Here is a 27,717-nt window from a genome sequence, read left to right as displayed (position 1 = left end):
AAGGTCACGTAAACCTAGGATAAAGATTCTTTAGAAATAAAAAAGTAATTTCTTCCTTACAATCTTAGATTATATCACTGCAATGGCATTTAATAGAAGTGATAGTTGCTTTTCATTTGTGAATCATTTGTGAATAGGCTTAGTAGTCCCTCCTTGGTACCGCATTGTCTGCATTTGTAACCTCCCATAACCACTGGACTTTTTACTTGTGTTGTTGCCCACGCTGCACTCTTTTATATTATTAAAAATGTTTTTTTATTTATTGCACGCCACAGTGACGGCCACACCTTTGGTTTATTTGCTGCGCCAAATTCGGCCCCATGTGTTTTTTGTTTTTCTATTAATTCACTTTTTGGTTGTTGAATATAAGTGCCCCATGCTGCTTGTTGATGTTAATAGAGGCCATGCCCCTTACTGCAGACGAGCTGCGTCTAAAGGAAGGTTTGCGGCCGCAATTAAAGTGAAAGCGTGGTATGGGGCTTTTTACAAAAAAAAGCATTTGTTTGTCAAATGCTTTTTTTTTGGTAGCCAAACAAATGCTTTTTTTGTGTAAAATCAACCCCAGACTGCGCTTTCACTTTAATAGTGACCGCAGACTTCTATTTAGACACATATCGTCTAAAGAAAGGGGCGAGGCCTCTATTAACGTGAAAGGGTGGCATGGGGCTCTTGTAAACAACAAGCATTTGCAATGTAATAGGTCTCGCATTTTTAAAAAATTGACCTTTCGGAATTGCAGATTATTTAAACACACAAATAAAGGCATTTTCATTTACAATGCCAATAGCTCAAACTCTCACAATTGTGAGACCTATTGCATTGCAAATGCTTGTTTATAGATGGAGCAGCATTATTGTCCATTAACCCAAACAGGAGAGGTTTTTTATACAGTGCACGTTCTGAATTGGTTTTCTTGGAGGTCTTCTCAAATGTGAAGTTGAAGGAAAAACAGCAACAGTAAAATAAACTAACTGCAAAGGATCAGAAGGTTTGGTTAAGCTAGGATTTATTCCAAGTTTCCAGATTTCACGTTGTGCAAATTAGCAACCAGAAGGGTATCTCTTTCCCATTTTATTTCAAAGTTTAATATTTTATATTTACTTCTTTGAGGAGCTAAATAAGTTGACGTACAAATAATATGCTGAATTAAGGGGACACAAGAAGAGCGTTTCTGACAGCAGCGCCCCCCCCCCACCCCCCCGATTAGGACAGATGAGCATTGCCCCCCTGCTGCCAGTGCAGTGCAGCAAAAAATAAAAATAAAACGGTAATAAAATGAATTACCGTTTTATTTTTCATTGCTCTCAGCCTAAGCAGTGTTTGGGGGCGGGGCTGCTGCTGACTGGCAGCAGGGGAGTGGCGCTCAAGTCACCAGTTTACACTGCAAATCACTTTGGCTGGCCGTCTTGCAATGGCCAGCCTGACTTGCGCAGTGTAAACCTCTCCAACTAGCTATCTCTGACAGTTGGGTGGAGAGCTGGAGTGTCAAGGCAGCCCGCTCCAGTCAATCCTGGTGCTGCTGTCCTGCTGCTCATCTGCACATGAACGGTACAAAAGGGGGTGGTGATGGACGGAGCATCTGAATCAATCAAACGGGAAACATCATTTACTACGAAGTAATTACCACTAATAACGTTTTCCACGAGTCACTTACCTCGCAAACGTCTTTTAAACGCGGGTGCCTTCCACGACCTCCACTACCACGCAAGTACGCTCTGCGTGGGCTGGGGGGGGAGACGTGGTATTTCTTCCAGTCGTTCTGCGTGGGCTTGGGGGCTGGGGAGGGGCTGGGGGGGGGTACTTGGGGGGGCTGGGGGGGTCTCCCCTCCCCCCCCCCAAAAAAAAAAAACAAAGGAGCAGGTTACTTAGAAAAAAAATACGCACTTCAGTACCAATGAAGAAAAAGGAAAGTGCCTCCCCCAAAGACGTGCCGTGTACGTCAAAATAGCAGTCCGTTTTTAATGTTGGTAGACGTGTTTTGGCGCTTGTTTCGATGGTGGATGGAAGCACGGGCTGCTGGTGAAAGACGGGATGGTGTAAGGTAAGTAAATAATCTTTATTTAAAATATATAAATATTTAAGCGCACAGTAAAATAAAAGAATTTATAAATCTAGGGTAATTTGTTGTTTTTGAATGTTGAAAAAAAACGATCGATTGGGTTAAGCAGTTACTACAAACTCTAGACATACTTTTTTTGCCTATCAGTTTCATTATGTTTCATTTGTGCTTAGTGGACGTTTCTACGCGTGTTATAATCCATTGTTGTAAATTCCAGCGTGGTAAAGCCACTTGCGAACTAAAATTCGCGTGGTAATGCCATGCGTGGAACTTGCAATTGTGGTAAAATCATATATTCCAATCACACAGCTACTTACTATTATCAAAATATCTAAACCTGGTTTAGCACACGTGACGCGACGAGCAGAGAAGCAGAGGAGAATAGGCGAGCAGGCGAGCAGGCGAGCAGGCGAGAAGACGAGCGAGCCGCTTCCACCCTCTTCGCCCGCACCGCGCCTGCCGTGCATCGCAGGGAGCAGGGGGGGTGAGAGGCGTGAAGCAGCAGAGAGAGTGACCGCGAGCGGTATAAACGGGAGCAGTGTGCTGCAGTGAACCGCAGCGAGCCGCCACCTCTGACCTCTGACCAACGCGAGCCGCCACTATCGGGAGCCGCCACCATCAGGAGCTGTATATTGTACACTGTGTGGTCGGCGCCGCGGCTCGGTCTCGGTCCTGCACTGCCTCCACTTGCTTGCTTCGCCTTCCCCACAGACGAGAGCCATGAGAAGGGAGAAGCCCCACGCACACTGAGTGTACGTGTAAACCCCACGCAGTGTACATAGCAGCTGTTGGACAGTGAGCCCTCTTCCCACCACCCCTGTTGCTGCTGAGCCTACTGAGCCTGTTTTGTGGGTTGTCGCGGACTGCTTGGCAGGGGTGACACAGAGGGGAAAGTGGGAGTGCGGCTTGAGGATTACAGTGCACAAGCCACCGCTGCTCCCAACATTGTGACGTATCCACCATTGACATTGACATTGTTTTACAAGGGGCAATTTCCCAGGAACTTTTCTAGGAATTTTGGCAGTGGCAAATCTTGCAACTGCCAGTGTGCTAGCGCTTGAGTCAGTGTATGACTGAAGCACGTGTATCCCGCCAGGGCAGGAGTCAGAAGTCATAGCCAGAGCCCGAGCTGCAGCACCAGCAGCACCAGCACCGCAGCACCTATACCAGCACCGCAGCACCGGCAGCGCCAGAAGCCCCAGCAGCAGAGGCAGTAGAGGCGGCTCCCTGTTGCTCCTGGTAGGTCCTGGTATCCGACCTCAGCGAGGGCAGAACAAGGGAATCTGTGCTGTCCCGGTGACCTACTGTTAGCGGGATTAGCTATTTCTGCACCATCTCTGAGCTGTGGACGCAAAGCCTGGAAGCCAGTAACAGAGCTGCGAGCGGGACGTGCAAGGGCCTCAGCATCCATAGTTTGGTCTTTTGGAACTTTCCGGTGTGTGAACCGGAGCGTGAACCGGGGCATCCGGAGAGCCCGGAGCCTGGAGTTTCGGAGGCTAACCGAGTAGCCAGCGTGGAGGTAAGTGGCAGTGGCAAGCGCGGCAGCCATTAGAGGTAGCTGCAAAGTAAGAGCCGAGGGTGCGGACCAAGGGGCTGCTTGACTAGGTCTCCCAGCCCGCGGTCACCCTGTGTGCTCCGCTTGCAGCCGCCCTCCCCCCCTGTAAAAGAGACAGCCCAGTATAGCACGGCTTACGAGGAGAGCTACTAACTCTCCCTAAGCTCACACAACAAGCTCAATAAGCTAAAGGTTCCCACGGGGCAGCCACCTCAATAACCAGGATCACAAGTAAGCGGACCCTTTCACCCTCCCACACTACACATCACACAGCCCCAGCTCACAGTGTCTAAAGGCACTCAAAGGATGATGCCTAAAAAAATCAAGCTGAGCACGAAGGAGGAGGAGGAGGTGGTGGGGGCAGAGGCGAACCCTGAAAATACGGTATTAAGAAGGACCACTAGGAGCACTAAAGGTGCCAACCTCCAAAAGTTTCAGGACTCAGTCCAGGGCAACTTCCTCCCACAGGGTCTCATCACCCAATTCTTCCAGGCCCCCAGTGGCCCGATAACCATGGACAGGAGTATACAAGGACCCGAGGGCAGTGGTACACCGTGGTTGCCAATATCGCAGCAAGATCATCCTTGCAGTTACTCTTGCGACCCTGCAGACTCCGGAAAGGCCCAAAGCCTGGAAGACGTCCGGAGCCAGGTAGCCCTACTTCATTCAACTGCCAGCGCGAAAAGCCCGTTAAGGATCCTAGCAGAAGTTCACAGGAGCATCACGGAGGGTGTACAGGAGGAGACAGGTAGCGCAAAGCAAAACACGGGCACCGCACCCTCTCCCCCAACGAGCCCTGGGACACACCTGTGTACGCCTGTGACACCCCGGGCAACAACGGAGATGACCACTCCGGGCAAGGCAGCGCACCTGTGCACGCCTGTGACACCCCGGGCAACAACGGAGACAACCACTCCGGGTAAGGCCGTGCTAACGGCATCGTTCTTGCAAAAACTAGAACACTCAATAGAGCGGACATTAGAAAACACCCCCATATACTCCGCCAGAATTAACCCCAGGCATCCGCAGCAGACGGAGGCACGGAGCCCCTTGAGCCTAACACAACATCAAGACTCAGGCGATGAGGTCATGGTCAAAGAAGTAAACCTGTCCATAATAAGAGAAGTGCAAGACACCATGGCTAGGGCCTTATTATGGCAGTCAACAAAGATGGAGGTTCAAGTTGACCTCCTGCACTCAATTGCCCAGCACTTAGTGCGCCAAGACGACAAACTAGCAAAGTTAGAGGTGCTATTTGAAACCCATGCGGCCAATATCAACTCGGGTGCCGCCATTATAGAAAAATGGGCAAGCCTACCCGAAGTTCTAAAAGATATGCTCTCATTAGCCAAGGGCCTTGGAGAGAGGCCCCCTCTAACACAGTTGGCGCATAAGCCACCAGCTTTGACGAGAGTGCATGAAGTAATGAATGATCCCTGCACCACGGTCACCAGCTCATCAAAAGGTTCGCTGGCAGTGCCATGTAGCAAGCTCACCATGCCAGAACAAGGAAGCGGGGACTTTGAGGTTTTGGAGCCTGAAACCGAAAGCGACGATTCATCCGTCAGCCTTCCTCTCTCGGAACAGGCCAACTGCGCATCGGCTGGTGCAAACGGTCCGCTTTCACGGAGAGCAAAAAAAAGACTTAAGAAACAACTAAAGAAACTTAAAACCAAAAGCAGGATCATACCATCAGCCACAACAACTTCTGGCGCCACCATAACTGAAAGTACATTTAAAACACCCTATCCTATCTTCACCTCAAACCGTGCACTGAAGTCTGTCAAGCCCAGTGACTCACCACTTGTCCCTAGTGAGACCCCTAGACACTCAATCCCTGCTCCGGAGGGCCCCAGTAATGCGGTGGATCTTCCACGGCCCTCACTAGTGGTTTCCGGAGGTCCTTCCAGCGCCAATGATCCATTTGGCTGGGTCCCCCAACATAAGACAGAATCAACCCACCCTTTGTATTTGGGAGCGCAGCTGGGACTGCCTTCTCTGGTAGGTCCTCCAACCAAGGTACCAGGTAGCCAGCAACTAGGAGCTATATACAACAACCTCCCTCCCCCGAACGCTATCAATGATGAGTGGCAAGGACTGTCAAGAGAGGCAAGCCCCCCAAACACGAACTCCGACAGACAGTGCCCAGGTGACCGTCACGCAATCATTGCACACCCATTTCATCAGAGGCACGTGTCCCCCGGTGAAGGGGCACAAAGGCGCTCCTCAGAAAATAACAAACCACTAAAAACTTACGAGCTGTTGTTCACCCCCAGATTTACAGCCATGGACTCCTTCGACATCCTGAACAGGTCCAATATCGTACGACTCTTCGGCCACATTGAACCCCTGGCACACATCACCTCGGGGATGATCGAGTGGGTGTAGTTCAAGAGCCTGGACACAGATACTCACGGTGATTCCACCATAGTCGGACTAGCAAACCAGCAAGCCCAAAAAGCTGTCCTCCAAGAATCATCCCAACTGGCAGAATGGGGTATAGAAGTCACCGCCCCCAGGGTTCCAAAATACCCGCACGTCCTCAGACCACACTATGGTCTACAACATGCCATCTCTGTTCTCAAAGGCACAAATTCCACGTGTTCTGACGGGGGACTGAAAGCCGGGAGGCCAAGATCCCCGCTAAAAATAAAACTCTTGCTAAAAGAAAAACAGCGTATCGTGCAACGACCTCAGCAAGGACCAGCCCTTTCGGAGGACACATGGAGACGGGGCTCCTAACCCCCCCCCACACATACGTAAACATCAGTCGCGTACGCCCACCAAGAGGCCAGGATCGCAACCTTAGCATCATCTCATGGAACATTGCAGGGTTAAATAACATCCGCAGGGTTACAGCCACCCATGACTATCTCGCACTGGGGGACATACTATGTATCCAGGAGACCTGGGCAAGGACCACTTCACCAATTGTTGGCTACCACGAATATTTCAAACCAGCAACCAAAAGGACGATCTTTGGTCGCCCGTCAGGGGGTCTCTCAATCTTTGTAAGCCACGCCTGCATATTAAAAATAAAAGAACTATCTCTGGAGCCACCGGACCTACAAGCTATCTCAATAGAAGGACTGAGAGCGGACCAAACAACCCGACCGCTTGTATTAATCAACTGTTATCTCAACCCTGCAAAACTTCACTCTCCACACGGCTTGGAATCATTCACCACCGCCCTGGAAGATCTACTAATAAGCCGCTTGCACTATGATGTAATCATAGTCGGTGACTTTAACCTGAGAGGCCTGGATCTGCTACCCATGAAACCACCCAGCAGGAAGTCAGCCCAACTGATTGAACTTTTAGCAAATTACAACTTGCAATCCACCCACGGGATACAAAAAATGCGCTACCCCGCATGGTCTGCCTATCCGACCTTCAGAAATGTCTCCACTATAGACTATATCTTCATCAATGCAGGACTGGCTAACAAACTTTGCAACTTCACTGTGGACGACCGAGTCGAAAGCGACCATAGACCCCTTCGTGTCACATTCAACCTGACACGAGAACAGGCGGACTCCTACGCCGTAATTGGTATGACAACAGGCGAAGAACACCATTTAGTCCTTAAAAGAATAAAATGGTCGACCAATCTTAGCCACAGTCTTAATGCATTCATAGCTAACAGGGCGACAGTACCATGGCCACAAGAAAGTGAATGTATATTACACCTATGGGAAACATTGACCAATGACTTACTGATGTGCCTGGGCAATACCCACCAATCAAGAAACGGACAAAAAAATCTCATCCCAGGTCACCAAAAAACCCACAGTCTTAAGCGTGCCAAGCATGCACTCAACAAGGCAGTGAGAGCAAAAAAGAAAGGTATCCACCTGCCAGGGGGGCTCCCCATTGCCGTTCTGCGAGCCAAGTACAAAAAGAACATCTGGGATCTGAAAAGAAAACGGATCGAACAGAATTGGCTGACAGTGTTTTCCATAATTAAAGGCAAAGATAATAGCAAGCTCTGGCGCTACATCAACAGCCTGTCATCAGGTGGTGTACATAAGGTTAACAGTGTTGGAGGAAAAGTATGGGAACAATATGCAAAGGGGCTGTATACTAGTGAGTCAAACCGAACGTCTCACGGTACAACCGGGTGGCCCAAGGCGGCAGCAGCTACCATCGGCCCTGAAAGTGCCTTGAACGATGTCTCATCTCCGCCCGTACCTGGAAAATTCTCGGAGGCGAAGATAGCAAAATACATCAAAGCCATCAGACCCGACGGTGCCCCAGGCCCTAACGGAATCCCCGCACAGGTCTTTAAGAAAGATCCTGCATTCTTCGCTTCCAAACTTACTCCTCTATTTAACCACGCATTCGCAACTGCAACCCTGCCATTCTCCTGGAAAGGCTCAATTCTCTTTCCTATCCACAAAAAAGGTGACCACTCGAACCCGGCTAATTACAGACTGATAGCCCTTCTTGACATTGAAGCCAAGATCTATGCCCGCCTGCTACTTAAGGACCTGGAAACTTGGGTGGATAAGAACGGCATACTCCCGCCCTCACAGACCGGCTTCAGGGCTAACTGTTCCACGCTGGACAACATCATAGCGCTCTCGTACCTCGCTCAGAAGGCCAACATGCGGAATAAGCTGCCCCTGTTCTGTTGCTTTATAGACTACTCAACGGCCTTCGACCGTGTGAACAGATGCCGGCTCTGGGCAAAACTAGAGTCTTGGGGGATCCCTAGAGATCTTCTAAAGGCCATAAAAGCACTTTACGAGGGGACCTGGGTTCAGGTGAAACTAAGAGCCACATCTGTAACCACAAGAATTTCCACTGACTCTGGATTAAAGCAGGGGTGTGTTCTGGCCCCCCTGCTTTTCAACCTGTACACTGCAGACATGGGGCACGCCCTGAAAGATGCCAACCTAGCACCGCCCAGACTGGGGAAGCTGGTTCTGGGCATGCTCCAGTACGCAGATGACACAGTAATTATGGACCACACCAGGGTAGGCCTCCAAAGAGCCTTAAACAGTCTTGCGACGTACAACAAGGAGAACGAGTTACATATTAATGTGAGCAAGACCAAGATAATAATCTTTGGTAAATATCCACACAAAACTAAATTTTCATGGTCTCTGGGGGAACACCGAATCACCACGGCCCCATCCTACAACTATCTGGGCACATGGGTATCAGAGAGGGCCACCGCAGTCAAACATCTGAAGGCGCTTAAACCAAAAATCGACAAAATAATTACATCTCTAAGACGTCTAAGCCACAGCCTGGACAGTCCCTCTGCATATCCGATGCTGACAGTACTCAGGGCCAAATTGATCCCCGCTATCACGTACGGCCATATAGCCTACCCAGGGGCTTTTGAGAAAGTGGTCCAAGCAGCACAGGTGAAAGCATACAAGATGGTGCTACGGGCCCCCAAACAGGCCAGGAACAACAGGGTGAGACTGGAAATAGGCCTGAAACGTCCTGAACTGATACTATTGGGGGAATTGCTAAAATACTACATCAGAGTTCTGAAGTCGCCCGAAAACACCTTAAAGCATGCGCTAAAAACCATCTTTGGCGAAGCAGGCTCGCCATGGAAAGCCCAGGTGGAACTAGCCATTGAACTTCTGAAGATCGAGGGGCGGAGTCTGCACTTACACGAAATTCCATATTCCGCCTGGGCAAAAGCCGTCAAGCGCCAAGTCCAGTCCATTTCCTTTGAGCTAGACCTTTCCTCGCTCCGGCCCAACCCACTAACGTTGGCCCTGGACAAGTCCTACACTCCCGGTAAACCTCAACCATACTTACAAGACTCACTAACAACCGAAGCAAGACAGAAAATTCTGTTTATGCGCCTCTTGGCCCTCAGGATAACGGACTTCAATCCACGCTGGGCACGCCCGGACGGAGCCACTGCCTGCCGACTTTGCAATTATCGCAGAGAATCCTGGCTACACTTGCTATGTTGCTGTACCAAGCTGGCCAGCGACCGACAGCGTCTGCTACGTCCGGCACTACGCATCTTGGGCCACAGAACTTGCAAAGAGGCCTCGGATTGGTGTTTCTCTGAAACCACAACATGTTTACTAGCTAGGATAGGCAAGTTCATCCATCAAATTAAAATGGCACTCGAAGACCAATTAAAGGATACCATCCCGAAGAGCCCTGTGACCCGCCGTCCCAAAGTTGGCAATCCATAGATAATACAGGGACCCGCCGAAAAGAAAAGGGTTCCATCGGTCAGAGGTATCCAACCGGTGCCGACCCTGGGCCCAATGTAGTCCACAGTGCAACTGAGGATGTCAAACTTATATACGCCCTCCAGACTCTAGTAAGCGAGGTCTCACGTTGACTCTAAATTTTTAATTCCTTTAATAATGTATAGCACCAGTGTACATAGTCCGCACCGAGAACAAATATCGGTACTAATGGGCCAGACCAGTGTATACCGAGCGGGGGGGGGGGGGGGGGGGGCTTTTTACTGCATTTTACTGTATTTTATTGAACCAAACTGTATTTTTCTATACTGTAATGATTTTAAGTAATCGCACAGTTCATAAATAAATAAAAAAAAATATATTCCAATCAAACACTCACACCCAGTCAAAAGATCTGGGTTTAATCCATCACCGTTCTTTAGCCCACTCTGCCACCCCAGTTCAGAAATGGCTATATGCAAATCAGTCTGACCCTGTGCCTCATGGGAACAGTCCAGCCCGAACTGCCAAGCCATGTCTTCCCTGGACCGGAAACAAGCTTCCGAGGACTGGTTTCTGGCATTACAGCCGTCTTCAGACCGGCTTGCTTGAATCCACTGGCAAAGTGAGCAAGGGACCCACGTCTGAGCATACCCTGCCACCCTTATGGCGGCCAAAAGCGGTACAAAAGGGGGTGGTAATGGACGGAGCATCTGAATCAATCAAACACTCACACCCAGTCAAAAGATCTGGGTTTAATCCATCACCATTCTTTAACCCACTCTGCCACCCCAGTTCAGACATGGCTATATGCAAATCAGTCTGACCCTGTGCCTCATGGGAACAGTCCAGCCCGAACTGCCAAGCCATGTCTTCCCTGGACCGGAAACAAGCTTCCGAGGACCGGTTTCTGGCATTCCAGCCGTCTTCAGCCCAGCTTGCTTGAATCCAGTGGCAAAGTGAGCAAGGGACTCACGTCTGAGCATACCCTGCCACCCTTATGGCGGCCAAAAGCGGTTCAAAAGGGGGTGGTGATGGACGGAGCATCTGAATCAATTAAACACTCACACCCAGTCAAAAGATCTGGGTTTAATCCATCACTGTTCTTTGGCCCACTCTGCCACCCCAGTTCAGACATGGCTATATGCAAATCAGTCTGACCCTGTGCCTCATGGGAACAGTCCAGCCCTAACTGCCAAGCCATGTCTTCCCTGGACCGGAAACAAGTTTCCGAGGACCGGTTTCTGGCATTCCAGCCGTCTTCAGCCGGCTTGCTTGAATCCAGTGGCAAAGTGAGCAAGGGACTCACGTCTGAGCATACCCCTGCCACACTTATGGCGGCCAAAAGCGGTACAAAAGGGGGTGGTGATGAACGGAGCATTTGAATCAATCAAACACTCACACCCAGTCAAAAGATCTGGGTTTAATTCATCACCGTTCTTAAGCCCACTCTGCCACCCCAGTTCAGACATGTCTATATGCAAATCAGTCTGACCCTGTGCCTCATGGGAACAGTCCAGCCCTAACTGCCAAGCCATGTCTTCCCTGGACCAGAAACAAGCTTCCGAGGACCGGTTTCTGGCATTCCAGCCGTCTTCAGCCGGCTTGCTTGAATCCAGTGGCAAAGTGAGCAAGGGACTCACGTCTGAGCATACCCCTGCCACACTTATGGCGGCCAAAAGCGGTACAAAAGGGGGTGGTGATGGACGGAGCATCTGAATCAATCAAACACTCACACCCAGTCAAAAGATCTGGGTTTAATTCATCACCATTCTTAAGCCCACTCTGCCACCCCAGTTCAGACATGTCTATATGCAAATCAGTCTGACCCTGTGCCTCATGGGAACAGTCCAGCCCTAACTGCCAAGCCATGTCTTCCCTGGACCAGAAACAAGCTTCCGAGGACCGGTTTCTGGCATTCCAGCCGTCTTCAGCCCGGCTTGCTTGAATCCAGTGGCAATGTGAGCAAGGGACTCAAGTCTGAGCATACCCTGCCACACTTATGGCGGCCAAAAGACGGCTGGAATGCCAGATACCGGTCCTCGGAAGCTTGTTTCCGGTCCAGGGAAGACATGGCTTGGCAGTTCGGGCTGGACTGTTCCCATGAGGCACAGGGTCAGACTGATTTGCATATAGCCATGTCTGAACTGGGGTGGCAGAGTGGGCTAAAGAACGGTGATGGATTAAACCTAGATCTTTTGACTGGGTGAGAGTGTTTGATTGATTTAGATGCTCCATCCATCACCACCCCCTTTTGCACTGTTTTTGGCCGCCATAAGTGTGGCAGGGTATACTCAGACGTGAGTCCCTTGCTCACTTTGCCACTGGATTCAAGCAAGCCGGGCTGAAGACGGCTGGAATGCCAGAAACCGGTCCTCGGAAGCTTGTTTCCGGTCCAGGGAAGACATGGCTTGGCAGTTCGGGCTGGACTGTTCCCATAAGGCACAGGGTCAGACGGATTTGCATATAGCCATGTCTGAACTGGGGTGGCAGAGGTGGCTAAAGAACGATGATGGATTAAACCCAGATCTTTTGACTGGGTGAGAGTGTTTGATTGATTCAGATGCTCCGCCCATCACCACCCCCTTTTGCACTGCTTTTGGGCGCCATAAGTGTGGCAGGGTATACTCAGACGTGAGTCCCTTGCTCACTTTGCCACTGGATTCAAGCAAGCCGGGCTGAAGACGGCTGGAATGCCAGAAACCGGTCCTCGGAAGCTTGTTTCCGGTCCAGGGAAGACATGGCTTGGCAGTTCGGGCTGGACTGTTCCCATAAGGCACAGGGTCAGACTGATTTGCATATAGCCATGTCTGAACTGGGGTGGCAGAGGTGGCTAAAGAACGGTGATGGATTAAACCCAGATCTTTTGACTGGGTGAGAGTGTTTGATTGATTCAGATGCTCCGTCCATCACCACCCCCTTTTGCACTGCTTTTGGGCGCCATAAGTGTGGCAGGGTATACTCAGACGTGAGTCCCTTGCTCACTTTGCCACTGGATTCAAGCAAGCCGGGCTGAAGACGGCTGGAATGGCAGAAACCGGTCCTCGGAAGCTTTTTCCCGGTCCAGGGAAGACATGGCTTGGCAGTTCGGGCTGGACTGTTCCCATGAGGCACAGGGTCAGACTGATTTGCATATAGCCATGTCTGAACTGGGATGGCAGAGTGGGCTAAAGAACGGTGATGGATTAAACCCAGATCTTTTGACTGGGTGAGAGTGTTTGATTGATTCAGATGCTCCGAAAAGGAGAGAGGAGGGTAAGGGGAGGGAGGGAAAGGGAGAGAAAGAGGGAGGGAAAAGGAGAGAAAGGGAGGGAGAGAAAGGGAGGGAGGGAAAGGGTGAGAGGGAAAGGGAGAGTGAGGGAAAGTGAGGGAAAGTGAGGGAAAGGGAGGGGAAGGGAGAGTGAGGGAAAGGGAGAGAGAAAGAGAGTGAGGGAAAGGGAGAGAGAGGGAGGGGAAGGGAGAGAGAGAGATGGGAGAGAGAGAGAGGGAAATGGAGGGGGAGAGAGAGGGAAAGGGAGAGAGAGGGAGGGGGAGGGAGGGAAAGGGAGAGAGGAAGGGAGAGAGAGGGAATGGGATAGAGAGGGAAAGGGGGAGGGAGGGAAAGGGAGAGAGAGGGAAAGGGAGAGAGAGGGAAAGAGAGAGTGAAGGGAAGGGAAAGAGAGAGAAAGGGAGAGAAAGAGGGAGGGAAAGGGAAAGAGAGAGGAAGGGAGAGAGAGGAAGGGAGAGAGAGAGGGAAAGGGAGAGAGCGGGAGGGAAAGGGAGAGAGAGGGGGGAAGGGAGGGAGGGAAAGGGAGAGGAAGGAAAAGGGAGAGGGGGGAAGGAGGAGAGCGAGGGAAAGATAGGGAGGGAAAGGGAGAGAGGGAGGGGGAGGGAGGGAAAGGGAGAGAGGGAGGGCAAGGGAGAGAGGGGGAGGGAAAGGGAGAGAGGGGTAGGGAAAGGGAGAGAAAGAGGGAGGGAAAGGGAGAGAGAGGGAGTGAGGGAGGGAAAGGGAGAGACAGGGAGTGAGGAGGCAAAGGGAGAGAGAGTGAGGGAGGCAAAGGGAGAGAGAGTGAGTGAGGGAGGCAATGGGAGAGAGAGTGAGTGAGGGAGGCAAAGGGAGAGAGAGTGAGTGAGGGAGGCAAAGGGAGAGAGCGTGAGTGAGGGAGGGAAAGGGAGAGAGTGAGTGAGGGAGGGAAAGGGAGAGAGAGTGAAGGAAAGGGAGAGAGAGAGAGAGAGAGTGAGGGAGGGAGGGAAAGGGAGAGCGGGAGTGAGGGAGGGAAAGGGAGAGAGAGGGAGTGAGGTAGGGAGAGAGAGGGAGTGAAAGGGAGGGAGACAGAATGACGGAGGGAAATGGAAAGAGCGAGAGCGAGAGGGAGTGAGGAAGGGAAAGGGAGAGAGAGGGAGTGGGGAGGGAGACAGAGTGATTGAGGGAAAGGGAGGGAGACAGAGTGATTGAGGGAAAGGGAGGGAGACAGAGTGAGGGAGAGTAAGGGAGACAGAGATGGAGAGTAAGGGAGACCGAGATGGAGAGTAAGGGAGACGGAGAGGGAGAGTAAGGGAGACGGAGAGGGAGAGTAAGGGAGACAGAGAGGGAGAGTAAGGGAGACAGAGAGGGAGAGTAAGGGAGACAGAGAGGGAGAGTAAGGGAGACAGAAAGGGAGACGGAGAGGGAGGGAGAGGGAACTAGATAGAGGGAGATAGAGGGAGGGAGACAGAGAGAGAGATGTGTATATGCTGGGTCTGGTGGCTCAGTGGACGAAGGCGTCCGCTGCAGGGACCTGTGTTCAACCTCATGGTCACAGTTTTTTTTGTTGCTCTAGCTCGCCCCCTGCCCCACTGACACCGCCCTCACCAGTGCGGCCTTCGGACACAAACCACACTGTAAATTTGGCCCCCGAGAGAAAGTTTGTGAGTACCCATGGTCTAGTAAATCTCCTCATGTAGAATACCATGGCGGTGCAGAGTTGGGTAGCACCTTTGGTGGGGGGGCGATTAGAACTTGGACTGTGAGGTGAGAGTTTCGCCGGCCAGCGAAAGCCACACAAAGATTTGGCTCGTTTAGGGCTCCTGGGGCCATGAGGACCTCGAGCCGTGCCAAAGCCTGGCACCTGGCCCGAGCCTTCAGGGGCTGGCTGATCTATATCTGGTTAAAGCTTTAAATTCTGATGTGTTGGCAGGGGTGTGAAATGTACTTTATTGAGTGAAGACTTAACCTGCTTGTGTGGCGTTTTGATGGAAAATAAAAGATAACATACTTGTAGTTGTTAGTGTGCTTATGAACGTTTAGTTAAAATACGCTAGAAAAAGCAGAATTGAGTGATAAGGCTATTCTACATTGGAAATATTGGCGTATTCTTGGCAGACCAGGAACGATGACAACATCTCCCTTGCTCGTCGATAGCATGTCGCAGAGATATCAAATGATGTCATGCCAACGATAGGTGGATAAACACGTCCTCTTTTTTTTCCCCCTCCTCTTGGTTATGGCACTTGAACTTCTGCCATTGTAACTGGGTAAGCCAACCTACAAATTCCATAACACAAAGGAAAGCCAGACGTGGATGTTTAGAGTTGCCCCTTAAATGAGGCACTTTTAGGTATTGGGTGCCAGGAAGTGCCCCATTTAATCTCCACAGGCCTTCCTTTCAAATAACCTCATCGCCAAAGTCTTTTTTCCGGCTGCAGTTTCCTAGATTTGAAAGCAAATGGATGTCTGTGGGTTGTATTAATTGAGCATTTGTTCTTGGCACAGACTTGAAGGTTTTGTCCAGCGTGACTTTATCATTGCGGCCCATTATAAACAATTAGGTAGTTTTATTTCACCGTTAAGTGCAATAAAAACAACACAAAACAATGCACTGGTCTATTTCTGTAATTTAAAATTAAAACTACAGTACAGTTCTCTAGATAAAAGACTAAGGCTAACCTGCTGCTAACTTGTTGTCATCTTGTTCATTACAATAACACAACTTAGTCATCTTCGTTTCAGGAATGCTTGGAAATGTAACTTTCAACTGGATTGCATGATGTACCTCTGTTTCTTGTTAGCAATAATTATGTTATGTGTATTTATAAAGCGCTCTATCTCCCACAAATATGTCCTGCAGCTGAGCAGGTGTGTGTGCATACCTAGCCCTGCTAGTGACAGGCTGCTTAATAGAAAACCAGGTCGTCAGCGCCTTGGGGAATTCAAGAAGAGAGGAGGAGGCTCTGATGTAGAGTGGGAGGTCGAACCACGCTTTAGGTGTTATTTAAGAGAATGTTCGTTCTTCTTATCTGGGCCTGTTTATGCTTGGGATGAGTGCGGGTTGGAGTCCTGCAAAGCAGAGTTGTCTGGGTGGCTGGTGGAAGGAGATGCAGCTGTTCAGATAGGTAGGGCCTGAAATGTGTAGTCCTTTGAAAATTTGTGTGTACGGAGTTTAAATTGAGCACATTTGTGTACTCGAAGCCGGTCTGGTTTCCTGAGGTGTGGTGTAAGTTTTGTGTGGAAGGTTGAGGATGAACCTGGCTGCCTAGGTCTGGATGGTTTGTAGTATTCTAGTGAGTTGCTTAGTGATCCAGTTGTAAAGGATGTTCCCATAGTTTAACTTGCTGGTGACTTCGACGTATGTGACAGCTTTTATACTTTGCTGTCAATGATTATTCTGAGGTTGTTGGTGTGGGTTCTGGGTATTTGCATCTGTTCGGCTGCCCACCAGTTGGAGTTCCATGGTGAGGTATTCTTGCTGAAGATCACTACTTCTGCACTGTCGTTGAGCTAGAGACAGTTGTTTTTTATCCAGTTAGTGACTTTAATCACGCTGGCAGTTAACTTGGTTCTTGTGTTGGGGTCTGGTCGAGGGGGAGAGTATGAGTTTCATTCCATCTGCATAGGAGAGAATGTTGTGTGTGTGGATGACTTTGGACAGCGAGATCATGTATTCGTTGAAGAGGGTGGGGCTGTGCGACAAGCCTTGAAGCCCTCCGCAGATGAGTTTGTTGGCTTCTAACTACTAAGGTGCCAGGTTAACTACACGTGTTCTAGCCTTTAAGAAGGCGCAGATCCACTGAAGAGCTGGCATTGAATGCTAGTCTCTTGCAGGTGCATAAAGACAATGGGGTGTGAGACTATGTCAAATGCTGCAGAGGTCCAGGAGAATGAAGGCTGCTGTGTCTCCTTTGTCAAGGAGCATGTGGATGTCATGTGTGGGTGTGATGAGTGCTAATTTGGTACTGCCCTGAATCCACACTGAGTGGCGCTGAAGTTGGTGATTGCTAAGGCAGTCGATTGACTAGTTTCTCTAAGGCCTTCAGCCGCGGTCCATGCAGTTGACAGTGATGGAGCACCGTAAGGGGGTATTTCGAGGGACAATGCAGAGGGAAAATTAAATAAATGATTAATTTCCCTCTGCATCATCCCTCGAAATCCCCCCTTATCCTGCCCCACCGCCTCACCGCGGTTATCTGCACGGACCGCTGCTAAAGACCTTTGCAGGGTCAGGTATAAGGGAGATGGGTCTGTAGTTGGGAAGTGTGGCTGGGTCAGTGGATGGTTTTTTGAGCAGGGGCATGACGGTGGTATATTTACAGGCGTCCGGAATGTGGCTTAGCCAATGGAAGCACTGAGGATGGGTGTTAGTGCTTCACTGATCGGTAGGGGTCCTTTGGTTAAGGTGTGGAGGAGGCGAGGATCAGATGAAGCCCCTGAGTGTATTGGTCTTCATGGTAGCAGATATTTGGACTGTGGTGATGGCAGGCAACAAGGTCAGTGTTCATACATCGGCTGTGATGGGAAGTTGAGTCGCCACAGTAATGGGTTCCAGTTGAGGGTCGAAGTTGCTGTATTAGTAGGTGATTTTGTTACCAAAGAATTCCAAGAGTTTTTTGCAAAGGTCTTGTGAGGGGGATGCTGTTGATGGAGGCGGTAGGAAGCATGGTGAAATATTTGATGGCTAAAATGTTCTTGCTGCTGTTAGTGCTGGTGTCGATGTGATCTGCAAGAGCTCTGCGATTCGTGTTCTCTATCTGCTTGTGGTATTGTCTTAGGGCTGATTTGAAGATGTCTTCATCTGCTGTGCCTTGACTTGTTTCTCAATTAGCGCTCCAGTTGCTTGAAGTTACATTTCGTCAGCTTGAGTACCTCTGTGTGTCAGCTGGCCTCTGGTCGGGCTCTTGCCAATGGGTTGCACCTGAGGGGAGCAAAGTGTGGGTGCATGTGGTGATCCAACTTTTAAGGTTTTTGAAGGTTTTCAGCAAATTGCTGGTTTGCTCAAACCAGTATTCTGAGATGGTGGAAAGCCACATCTCTTATGAGATGCTTTTCCAGCTGTGGCGGTGGTGGGATGGGTTTGCTAAAACTTACTAGGATGTGGTCTGTCTAGCTCATAGTTGCTAGCTTTTCCACTGTGATGTTGCTGATTGAGGATAAAATCTGGCCCAGTAGGTGTCTGGCAGTGGGGATTCAATAATGTTTTGGGTAAGGCAAACATTTTTGTAGTTTTCTAAAAGGGCCATAGAATTTCGGTTGGCGTGGTATTCTCGGTGCGACTTAAGGTTTCTGAGGTGGAGGATGGTGCTGGATTTGATGATGAGGGGCTCAACGAAGTCTGCGATGTCACTGGCGAAATTAGTGTGAGGTCCTGGTGATCCGTACACAAGGGTTCTGCTTAAGAAGAAGTTTGGTGTGATGCGTCTCTTGAACATGAGGTGTTCCATTAAGCTTGTGGAGTGTCTGTATATGTCTTTGAATAAGATAGCCACTTCAACTCTGTGTTTGTGCCGATAGTCATGCCTAACAATCTTGTAGCTGGCCGGAATGGCTGTAGCAATGTCCGGTGCTGACGTTGGGTTTAGCCATGTTTCTGTGAGAAAAAGCAGGTCCAGTGCGTGGTCATGTAGTAGGTCCCATATCTCCGTGACATGCTTGGTGAGCGAGCAGGTGTTGAGGAGCATGCATGCAAGTGTTTGTTTGGGTGGTGTTTAGTCTGCATAAAAAGGTGGCTGGTTTGTGTGAGCAAGTGGGGTGCTGGGTGCCGCTGGTGTGGGAGTGATGTGTGTAACGTCTGTGGGAAGGTGCATGAGATCCAGTGATGTTACTTCCTGTGCAGATTGGCAATAGGAAAAAAAATCTATATCTTTCTGTTATGCAAATTGCAATTTGAACCCCAGGCTTTTTCTTTCCTTATACCGATGCAAATATATTAATCTAGGTAGGGGTTTGGTTTTCCAGCAAATTAACTCCCTAATGCACCTCTAACATGGGAGTTAAACACAGGCATTTTCTACCCCACAAACAAAACCTAAAAAAGTTTAATCTTGGGCCTGCGAATTTCAGTGTGGCTTCCAATCTATATTTCTTTTTGATTTTTCAGTCTTTCATCTGAAAAAGTTAATCCGTGGTCACAAACTGTTTCTCAGATCGTGATCTCACATCTTTAGAAAAAGGTCCATGTGAATTTCTATTTAACTCCAAGAATGGTTTTCAACAAAACTCTTCATTAGATTTAGAATGGAAAGCTGCAGTTCCTTTAATCATAAAATATTTTTTCAGAATAATCTAGCTACTGCTCGTCTGTTAATTGCTTGGGGGGCTTTCAAAGCTTTCTTAAGGTGTCCTGTTATTGCGTACATTACCAAGATCCAAAAATTAAGAAATGTAGGCATACTGTCATTTCAAGAAGCTGTAGACAAGGCAATTTAAATTATTTCTACATCTAATTCGCCTATTAATCTACAAAAATTCTTCTGAATGCTTAGTATATATATATATATATATATATATATATATATATATATATATATATATATATATATATATATATATATATGTATTTTTTTAAAGCTATTTGCTAATTGGATCACGCCAATTGCAAAAAGTAAATTCACAGATACCAAAATGGCTTTTTGCCTAAGAGATCCATTTCAGTAAATACCCATTTTTTGGTTCAGGCAATTGTACTACATATTCTCAAATCAGGAGTAATTGTTATCTGAGTTGGAGCTTAGCGTCGCAATCTGGTGAATTGGACACACTCTTTCGTATACTTCAAGCATTTGCATTTCCTGCCCATTTTCTACAAATTAAAACAAATATTTACAGAAGCTTCTGTTAAAATTGTAATCAGTTCATTGGAGGCTGGCAAAATCGAAGTGTCCTGGGCTACCCGGCTAGTCCAATATAGTCTACCTTGTTTGCTCTGTTCATTGAGCCACTAACCTCTGTACTTGTCTTGATGCTCACATATATTTCCTCCTATTCCTGCCTTGCTGATGAACTTCATTCTCTATCATTTAGCAAAGATATCCAACATACAGCATGCACTAGATGAAATTAATTATTTTACTTTGATTAGTGGCTACAAGATCAATCATAGGAAATTTGAGTTACTTCTTTTCTGTGCATCTAGCTTTGATCGTCTTTCTATGGTAAACAATAGATATTCTCCTAATTCTTGTTTTTCGTTTCCGTTGTAATACTTGTTTGTACATTCTGCTAAATAACTTATTAAACAAGCACTGGCGTTGCCAATAGGTCTCGCAGTAGAAAAATTGGAGCTATTGGTTTTGTAAATGACAAAGCCCTTTATGTTTTTAAAATGAAAACAAAAATAAAAGGCATTGTTATTTGCAATTGTAATAGCTCCAACTTTCCTACTGCGAGACCTATTGGCAACGGAGAGAACAACACGAGTGGTGGGTGAAAACCACGAGGGAGACGCACGCACGGAGACAAAGTTAAATAATGCGTCACCAACACGACACACAAAAGAAAGAGAAAAGGAACGACGGAACAGTGGGATAGGAAACATTACCTATGAAAAAGGGAGACACAAAGGAAAATAAAGGAATGTAACGAAAAAGAAGCAAAAATATACGTGAGAAAAAAAGAATTGAAAGGAAAAAAAATAAAGACAAGTACGGGAAATGCAAGGGGGGGGTGGGTTGGGTTCACAAGGGAGAGAACAACACGAGTGGTGGGGGGAAACCACGAGGGAGACGCACGCACGGAGACAAAGTGAAAAACAACACGTACCTGATAATGCAGAGCGGCCGGGAAACTGAAATTACGGCCGGCCTGCGGCCGGCCATGAATAATTAGGGGAGGAGAAGCCCTTTGATGTGCTGTGCGGCCGTGAATGCGCGTGCTTGTTTGGTCACGTGATTCACGTGAACTTAAACAAAACCGCACGAAAGAATCCCTTGTATGGGCCCAACAAAAAATAACTTGCATTGTGTGCCTTACTCCTGTAAGGAGTAAGCCATAAGTACTACAAGAGTAAGTGATTACAAAACCTTATAGAACTGGAAATCTGAATGCGTGAGGGGTAAACATTATAGCGTGCTGGAGCAAGAGAAGTAAGGTCTCCAAAGCCACAAAACTGAGAGTGATGTTGCGGTTACTATGTTTAACCTGGTGAGATGGTCACCTGAAGGAAAGGATGCTGCGCTACTCCTGAGCGCCCCTACTGGCCTCATGAGGCGTATTACTGGGTCCAGTACCGGAGGTCACGTATGTCGAAGGGCAAAGAACACAGACAGTCCAGAGAGGGGCGGTCAGTGCGGTGCATGGCTCAAGCGGGGTGTCATATAAGGCGCTCAATAATGAATAGGATACACTGCAGAAGAGAAAAGTATTGGCATGTCTAACTAAGTGCATACTACAGGAGGGGTGAAAGCCACAAGCAATGTTATAAAACCCCATTGGCAGCCAGGGTAGTAATGAATGGAGCAGCCTCTCACCAGACAGGGTGGGGGAGGTTGCATCTGAAAGGCCTACAGACCTGCACGAGCAATAAGTAAAGAAGTAAGAGTGGTCCTTGGAGATCACTGGCCTGATTCACAAACATTCTGCCATAAGAGTGATCTAATGACTGCTGCCGTATTCCTGAATTCCAGGAGTACACTGGGAGTGCTCCTGGCTTACTCCATGCCTGCAGCAATACTGCAAGAGTAAGTCGCAGCAAAATGTAGGAATCGGGCCTCCCCTGTATGCTACAGGGATAAAGGTTATCCAGAGAAATGGGCGCATCTTATGAGTGTTGAATGTCTTTCGTCATCGCACGCCTTCTCTTACGTCACCGCTCGCCTGCAGTTTTGCCGCGCTGTAGATATTTTATTGAGGAAGCCGAGGGAGACCGTTTGCTGAGGCGTAGATGTGAAATCATAGATCTGCACCACCCGAGAACAATATATGAAACTAGAGGGGCGACCCTGATCGGGCGTGTCAGCCTCCGCGCCGTGAGGGCTGCTGTGCGGCTACAGGAACCCTGGAGCAAGCACTCAGTGCATTTGGAGATTGCCCGGAATGAGTAACTACTAACATTTACAAGCAGTGTTTACATCATATTGACATTGACGGAAAATCCTCTATGCCCACGTGAGGCTTAACCCCTGTGGAAAGAACTATATAAAAAAAGATTAAGTTGAACATTTGTCTTTGAACATAAGTGCATGAAGCCTCGCGTCGACGCATCATCACGGTTGGTTGTTTTGGACGTGCATTCTAGCATAGCGCATCAGAAGCCACGCTGCATGTTGTAAGTATTTAAGCTGCTTTGCATATACGCTTGCCTTCTCCCCACCCCCACTGTCCGCACTTTATTATAGAGAACACCTGAGTGTATTCACACAATGTGCTCTTCTAAGTGATTAAAATGCTTAATGTACGAGAAAGACTCCGTAAAGACAGAGGGTTGCGGAAAGCAAAACAGAGATACTTGGATGATGCACAGAAAGACTACGAGAAACAGAAATAAAGCCAAGCTGAGCCAGGGGAGTGGGGGGCGGAGATGAGACAGAGACAAGAACAGGGGGAGAAGATAAAGAATCATAAAACAAGCCATAGGGTCAGGGGTAAGGAGACAGGCAGGATATGTGGATTACAAGATAGTGTGTGTGGGGTAGGGATGAAGCGAGAGACAATCTGAGAGAGAAAGACCGGCAAAGACAGAGACGGACCAAGAGGGGAGGGAAGAGGTAGACACAAAGAGATTGTACGGGCGAGAGACACTCGGAGAGAGAAAGACAACCAAAGACAGAGACGGACCAAGAGGGGAGGGAAGAGGTAGACACAGAGAGATTGTACGGAGACAAAGTGAAAAACAACACAAGTGAAAAACAACACGTACCTGATAATGCAGAGCGGCCGGGAAACTGAAAGTACGGCCGGCCTGTGGCCGGCCATGAATAATTAGGGGAGGAGAAGCCCTTTGATGTGCTGTGCGGCCGGGAATGCGCTTGCTTGTTTGGTCACATGATTCACGTGAACTTAAACAAAACCGCACGAAAGAAACCCTTGGTTTCACGAGCGTTTTGAGGACATGAATTCTTGCTACGCTCAATGCGCTTGCGCGCATTGATAGGTCGCGAGACCTAAAAAAGTAGCTTGCATCCATAACTCAATCTCAATGCACTGCTCAATACCTTGCATGACGCCAAAGATCACATCAAAATAACATTAATAACGATACCACTGTTGTGGCAACACATTTCACATTTCACATTCCACAGAGATAATTCCCCTGTGAATTCCCTCACAAATAATTGTGAACACATTAAAGGCAGTTGTAAGGCTTTAGTACCAGTAGTGGCATTCACTGCCATCATACATATCACAGTCTGTGATCATAACTTTGCCGTTATGTCTGAGATGTTGTTTCTGTACAAACTGTTTTTTGATTTTTGAAGTACAGCTGCTTCATTCACTCAGGATACTCAGTAATGACTAGATGACTATGGAGTCTAGATGGTGGACTATCTACAGTATAGAGAAGCTATGATGGGCCAGGAGAGATGGGAGCTCTTCTGATCTCCCCATTCTCACTGGTGTGGTAAGGATGTCATTCCTATATCCAAACTGGCTTTAAAACACATTGGCACCGTCCTGCAGGTAAATTGTCAAGTTGGGAGCAGAGACCCATTGGATTTGTTTGTGCAGAGTGGCTGAGGAGGTACTTGTACAGTTTCCCCCAAGATAGATGACGCTAGGTCAGTGGCATACTGAAATCTTAGGAAGGACAAAGTTTTTAAAGCGTGCCTCACATGCCTGTTGAGGAGCCACTCAGTTGGCTTGTGCATGCTTGATGAGCTATAAATATGCATGCGAACTTCAACTGATTGAGTAGAAGGCGGTCTTCTTTACCTTTTTGTTTACCAACCCAAGATGGTGGACACCACTTAGGGTTAAATAAAAAAATATATACATTTTCACTTCTGTAAAAGTGAATGCCTTATAGTGAAGTGTCCTGCCTGGAATTGGCAGCTCGTAAGTCTGCCATTTAAGAACATTTTTATTTTATGAACCTCAAGAGGTGGTGGAAGCAACATAGCAGCAGTTGGGGAAAGCAAACGGAAGTAGGTGAGGGAGCAATGGGTTTTGTGGTGGAGATTAACTAAAAGGAAATGCTGCTGTTGGGGAGAAGGGAGCAACACTGAGTGCATGGGATGGAGGCAAGCATCGAACGGAAACGCAGCAAAAGGCAGAGAAGTGGAAGTAGAGAGTAGCAACATGGAGCATAGAGGTGTATGGGGGAATCAACACACAAAGGAGAGAGAGAGAAAGAGAGAAAGCACACTCTTGTTGAGTGCTGAAAGAAAGAAAAAAGTAGTTCCCTAAATGTGAGCAGTTGAAGAATACAAACGGCCAATCAAAAGGATGACAACAGGGGTTGGGGTGCCAGGGGTGGGGGAGTAAAAAAAAATGAAGAGAAATGTAAGCCGTCCGATAAGAACCAAGCAGATGACTGACCCTAAAACAAACAAATAGTAAGCAGTGGGTGGACTCCAAGGCCACTGTACGTTTCTGGTATAGTCCACAAGAGGCACACACCTATAGACCGCTAAAACCTGAGACCTTAAAATAAACAGTGCTGTAAGGACCCCATTTCCTTTCTGTAGTTTTCTCTTTTCCTTCTCCTTACACGTCATCAACAAATATATAAGGGCAGGGCAAGGTGTTAATGCTTTGGTGTCCTTGTGCGTCAAAGGGTTGCGTGTGATATCACCTTTGCTATGCCTGTAATTTTGGTGAATTGAAGCCTGTGGTCAGCTCCTGCTAAGTGCTAACTTTGTAATGTTGTTGCAATGAAAAAAAAAAACAGTGAGTTGCGACACACTGGTGGGTCATGAGTTGATTTTTGGAAAGATGCCTTTAAATTCTGGATTTATTGTGTCACATTTGCTGTGCTTCAAAGCCAAAAGCCAAATGTCAGCCTAAGTCTTCTACTGCTTTATTGTTTTATTTTTTTAACAAACTTCTGTCACTGAGCAGTCCGAAAGAAAAAGTGAATTATGTGACAATCTTGTTGGAGTGCATGAAGTGTGAAAGGAAAGGTGATTTTTTCGTAGCACACAACAAAATGGAAATAATTGTAAATAAAGTGTACGCATTTAGCAGTTAGAAAAGCAAAAATGAAGCACTTTTTTGTAATACTGAAGTGTGATGGAACCGACTTTAATGGGATCAGAACAACTCAACATATAATACTGGTGACGAATAAATAAATATTCACTGAGACCTATTGAGCACACATCATTCATTTGTGTCCAATATAGTTTTATCAGTAAGATTGTATGTCTGTTCAAACTTAGTGACCATTTCAATGGAAAATGTGCCACCTGTAAATGACAATGTTCGGTTTCACGAAAGTTTGTCATACTAAAAAGTGGGTCGTGGTTCTAAAATGTTTGGGAAGCACTGGTGTGGAAAGAAGCTATGGAAGAAGGACTTTTAATATTCGTATGTGCTTGTGTGATATCACTCTTCACCTTGTCGTGCCTCGCAGAGCCACACGTACTGACAGGTTTATTTTTTTTAAATATGTTCCACTGCTTTCAACCACCTGATTTATTCCTTTAAAGAGTGCCTGCTTTATTCTTTGACTGATTTTCATTTTGCCTCTTTTTTTTTTCTTTCCAATCTTTGTAATCATTTCCCTACAGCTGGTTAAAGCTCGAATTTTGTAGTTGCTTTTTTGCTGTGTCAGCACAGCAGGTCGACCGTTTCGCAACTATGGGCTCGTTTAATGTGTTGCTCTTGCATTCATGTTCACGCTCCTTTGTGCCCGCTTGAAACTTAATGTAAATTTATATTAAAATAACAACTATTTGTTGTACTTGTTTGTTTAAAATGTTTCAAAAGCTGTGACTGTCAGTCGCCGTCTTTTCCCTCCAATTGCAATTTATCCACATAAAATTATCATTTGAGCTACTTTACACATTCTCAAGCAACATAGTAAACCATGCATAGGTATGGCCAAATACACTGTGAACCATATGTGCTTTTTAAAAAAAAAAGTTAACATTATTTTCACAATCTTTAAGTTTAGCGATCGTCAGCATGCGTGCTTTTCATTGTGAGGTACTGCAGCCCGAGTACCATTTGCTTCCCCTGTATTTACTCTAAACATGGAAGAGCCAGTGCCTGTGCATTGGGAGGGAGATAGGTGTGTGTTGGGCTTCCATATCATAATGATCAAGGAAGGGTTGCTTGGTGCATGTACATATTAGCAGCCATGGTACAGGGATTGGAGGAATGCCACCTTGGTTTGTTCCCTCGCATTAGATCAATATTACAACGCCCTCAATTCAAAAGTGATCGAAAGCGGATATGTATTGTGTTGTTTAATATTGCCGTTCTTGATTTTGCTCATTCTGCTCTGATCTGCCCCGCTATGAACCCATCCCTACAGCTGCAGCTTACTGATGGAAAGAGCGACCCCACTTCTAGGCCCAGAGTTTACAGGTTTCCAAACTGTTCTCCTGGGGCGCGTGCAATTTTCAAATATGTGAATCAACCTCATCTTTCTCACTTCTAGACGGTCCTTTGCCTCATGCATCTACAGTGGAAGTGAACTTCAGTTCTCCAGTATTAGGGTTGTCTTTCATAGATTCCTATGCTTGAATAATTCCCCGTCGTCGAAGTGGGAGTCCCACGGTACATAACATAGTAGTAAGAAGCGTATATACATAAATATATACGGAGTTGGTCGAGTCTTTTGACTATCTCGGTGTCCGGATAAACAGTCGAATGACCTGGAAGGACCACTTGGCCAAAATGCTACTCAACCACCAAAGAGTTTCGGGGGTGATTTTGAGGGAACTCCATGAATCATGTAGTAAACCTGTCTCGCCGGCTATGGCCATCTACGAGGGTCAGATTCTTCCAGCGGCATTATACGGCTCTGAACTCTGGGGGTTCGAAAATGTTTCAGATCTTTCGACAGCGGAAAACAATTTTCTAAGGAAGGTGGTGGCTCTTCCTGCTTCCACCCCACTAATCCCCCTGAGACTAGATCTGGGCAGAAGAGCACTAAAGGACCTGGTAAGGCTACGCCCGTTGCTCTTTTGGACTCGTTTAAGAAGGAGTGAGGAGCTTGCAAAGTATGGCGAGGGGTTGGATGAGCTTCTCCAACTGGACACGGGTAAAAAAATAGGATGGTTGAATAAATTGAAAGACCTGGTTCTTAAGTAAGGACTAAGGGATGCTTGGGAGTCACAATTGCCGCCACCCAAGGAGGTGATCAAAAAGTTATATTGGTACTGGGTGCAGAGTAATGCACTGAGGGTTACGGATGGGGGCTCACTCACGGACCAATTTTTATTAGTTAAATGTGTGAGAAAATTAGAGCCCTTCCTCGACCTGATAACCAAACCCTTAGATCGAGCACTATATCTAAAACTGCGATATGGGACGCTTCCGGTGCATGACTTCACGGTGAGGTGGTCAAACTCTGGTGCCCCCATGCGTTCATGCCCTGGCTGTGTAGCACCAACAGAGTCTGTGGCCCATCTATTTTTTGCCTGTCCAGCTTACAAAGGGGCGCGGAAATTTTGGCTGAAACCTGTTTGCAGAGAACTGGGGTTGAGGTGCCATAGCCAGGCACTCCGTGTACTCTCTACGGACTCTTCATCTCCCTTCATGATATGTGGGGTGGCAAAGTTCCTGGGTAGTGCATGGACGACGTGCTCCCGTT

At 47.6% G+C, this 27,717-nt stretch overlaps 1 protein-coding gene across 4 annotated transcripts in view; it reads left to right on the top strand.

Annotated features, from left to right (window-relative positions):
- LRRC8D (leucine rich repeat containing 8 VRAC subunit D) overlaps positions 1–27,717 on the top strand; it is a 439,662-nt gene that overhangs the window by 34,969 nt on the left and 376,976 nt on the right. The window lies entirely within an intron of this gene.

Source organism: Lissotriton vulgaris, chromosome 1_1 (assembly GCF_964263255.1).
Source record: "Lissotriton vulgaris chromosome 1_1, aLisVul1.2, whole genome shotgun sequence".
NCBI lineage: Eukaryota > Metazoa > Chordata > Amphibia > Caudata > Salamandridae > Lissotriton > Lissotriton vulgaris.
Note: the sequence above shows the minus strand (reverse complement) of the source record. Positions and strands in the feature narration are given on the sequence as shown.